Source organism: Rhinopithecus bieti, unplaced genomic scaffold, assembly GCF_001698545.2.
Source record: "Rhinopithecus bieti isolate Rb0 unplaced genomic scaffold, ASM169854v2 scaffold_62433, whole genome shotgun sequence".
Classification (NCBI taxonomy): Eukaryota; Metazoa; Chordata; class Mammalia; order Primates; family Cercopithecidae; genus Rhinopithecus; species Rhinopithecus bieti.
The window spans coordinates 40,020-43,599 of record NW_016823604.1 but is presented as its reverse complement, the minus strand read 5'-3'; positions in this window follow the sequence as shown (position 1 = coordinate 43,599).

Below are 3,580 nucleotides of genomic sequence, written 5' to 3'. Positions count from 1 at the left end.
TCGCCCGGCTAGTTTTTTGTATTTTTTAGTAGAGACGGGGTTTCACCGTGTTAGCCAGGATGGTTTCGATCTCCTGACCTCGTGATCCGCCCGTCTCGGCCTCCCAAAGTGCTGGGATTACAGGCTTGAGCCACCGTGCCCGGCCAAAATGTTTTTCATTATACAATTTTTTAAAGTATCAAAGCAACAAAAGTGGTAACATTATTCTTTCCAAGCTTAAAAACATGACAGTTATTTAATCCTATGAAAGGCAAAGGAAAGTAATTCAGACCATGAAAGAAATGTCATTCTTTCCATACCTCTTTGAGAGTACCTGATATACAGATAGTTAAACTGTTATGTGAGAAATGAAGGATGGGAGAAGTGCCTTCTCTATGAAAAGATGAGCCATGTACGAGCCACGTACTGTTCTGCAGTTTTCTCATTTAACATTTTGAATATCTGTGTTAGTGCATATGGATTAACCTCACTCTTTTTCACAGCTGCATATGGTATATTACCAGAGTATATCCAACCAATGTCTTATTGATAGGTGATTGGAGTTATTCCCAGGTTTTGTGCTCTTACAAACAATAATGCAATGAGTATCCATTCTCTTGACAGTTCTTACTACAGAACTTTTTCTTACGTTGGTGTAAAATCTTCCTCTTAATGGTACTGAAGATAGTTGCCATCTTTCTGAGTCTTCTCTTGTGTTGAAACATTCCTCACCCATTTGACCATTCTCCCTTTGGATTCCTTCACTGTCTTCCAGATGTGGTCCACTTTGTCAGTGTTTAATAGTATAGTGATATAACTTAGCACTGTCTTGGTTGTGGTTTTACCTGAATGGAGAGGGTGGGCTTGCCTATTTTCTTTTCTTTTTTTTTTTGAGACAAGGTCTCACTCTGTTGCCCAGGCTGGAGTGCAGTGGCACTATCATGGCTCACTGCAACCTCACCCTGGGCTCAAGCTATTCAGTTCTCCCACTTCATCCTCCCAAGTAGTTGGGACCACAGGTGCATGCAGCCACCATGCCTAGCTATTTTTTGTATTATTATTATTATTATTATTATTATTATTATTATTATTTTTGTAGAGACGGGATTTCGCCATGTTGCCCAGGCTGGTGTCAAACTCCTGAGCTCAAGTGATTTGCCTGCCTCAACCTCCCAAAGTGCTGAGATTACAGGTGTGAGCCACTGTGCCCGACCAGGATTGTCTATCCTTTTACTTTAGTTTACAGTTTTGTTAGTTCCTACAGCTGCCATATTACTTTAGTTCATTTTGAGGATAGTCAGTTGAAGCTTTACATATGGAGTTCATGGGTCCCTGGAGCACCTGGTAAAAACTGTGGACTTCCAGTCACCTCACCCTACCCCCCAAATGGATTAACACACAATTATTGCTGCAATTTCAGGTGGTTCATGGGTCCCTGGTGTTTCTCTTTTCTTTATGATTAGACCTTGTTGATTACTGAAGTCATAGGTTCTCTCATTCTCTTCCAGTGCTGTTACATCATCAAAAATTAAACAGGAAACTGGGTCAGCCTTGGCATTACCCAGTGAGGTCATGCTGCCTCCAAGTGTGGGGTGCTTTTTTGTTTTGGAGGGCTATTTTTCAACAATACAGGATCCGTCAGGCTAACCAGTCTGTAGTTCAGGAATCTGTCTGGCTTCTAGTCCTCTCCCATTCATCACAATTCCACACAGATTGCAAAAAGCAATTAAGCAGCCTTATCTACGAAGCCTCAGGATCCCAGGACATGATTTGTGAGATCGAATGACTTGAACTTGCTGAGAATAACTAGCTAGTTTTTCTTTTTGTTCTCAACCATCTTGGATTTAAGTTTCTTCTTAGTAATTGTATTTAATCCTCAGATTAGAAAGAATAAGACATTATTAGCTGAGAATGGAAATAAAATAGGAGTAGGGTTGTTTTCCCTTTGTTATTTGTTAATACATTAACCACCCCATGGGATGGGGGTGGGCTTCACTCTTCCTTTAACGTATAAAATGCCATTTATTCCATGTCTCTTACTTTGTCAAGTCACAGTTCATCCTGAGGCTTTAGCTTTATTCACTATATTCTTATATCTCTATTTCACTCATTATAATACTTGTTTTATGTGCCCAATTTTTACCATCTGTTGTAAGTGGTTTTTTAACATCTGAATTCCAGAAAGCTCTCTGTGCAGCACATCAGATTTTTTAGATACATTCCCCTTTTCTTCCTCTTATCAGTGTATTTTGCAATTATGCAGTCAGCGTTATGCTTTTGAGAGCTTCCAAGCCTTCTTGAGCTTCCTTGCACAGTTTCTGATCTTGGAATTGATCCTAATTTTCCTTTGAAAAACTTGAAATCTGCCTATCCAATATGTGCAGCATTCTCCTTCCTTTGTTTCTTGATCTCCAAACAACATGGCTTCTTTCTGTAAAGCTTCCTCCCATTTGTACATTACCAGTCATGTTTCACCAGTGAGGATAGGTCCAAAGTAACTGTTTCTCTCATTTCTCCTCGATCTTCTGAAAGACTAAATTTTTACACAGGCAAAAGCATGTCATGAGAAGCACTGATTTAAGCTGAGTGACACTTTCACAAATGTCCCCTGGTCATTAATAATAGCTAATAATAGCTGATACTTTTGCACACTGCCACATGATAGGCACCATACTAAATCCTTTTCACGTACTCTCACTTATATCATAGGGTTATGAATGTGTTATCCCAATAATACAGTTGAGGATATAGGCTTAAAGATATTGAGCTCTGTGCCCAAGATTGCCACAGCTCATGAGTGCCAAAGTCAGAAATTTCCTAAATTGGATCCTTAATCACCAGACATGGTGCTTAATTACTCATGCTGGACAGGATTCTATTATTTGAAAACCTGTGTAGCTCTCAGACCACTGGCTGTGCACAGTAGGCACTTAAATTTTAATTTGAGGTTTATGATTCTTGCTGATTTTCAGAGTATTTCCTTTTCAGCTTCTACAACTCAATAAGAAAAAGATGAGAAAAAATGGGCAAGGCATACTATTAGGCAATTTATAGAAGAAATGAATGGAAAATGCTCAGTTTTGTTTTTTGTTTGTTTGTTTTTGGGTTTTTGTTGTTTTTTTGAGATGGAATCTTGCTATGTCACCCAGGCTGGAATGCAGTGGCATGATCTCAGTTCAGTGCAACCTCCACCTCCCAGGTTCAAGCTATTATACTGCCTCAGCCTCCCGGGTAGCTGGGATTACAGGCAGGCGCCACCACGCCCGGATAATTTTTGTATTTAGTAGAGACAGGGTTTCACCGTGTTGGCCAGGCTGTTCTCGAACTCCTGACCTTGTGATCCGCCTGCCTCGGCCTCTCAAAGTGCTGGGATTACAGGCATGAGCCACCGCACCCAGCCTGTTTTTTTTGTTTTTGTTTTGTGGAGATAGAGTTTCGCTGTTGTTGCCCAGGCTGCAGTGCGATGGCGCGATCTTGGCTTACTGCAACCTCCACCTCCTGGGTTCAGGCGATTCTTCTGCTTCAGCCTCCCAAGTAGCTGGGATTACAGGCATGCACCACCACACCCAGCTTTTTTTTTTTTTTTTTTTTTTAGTGGGAG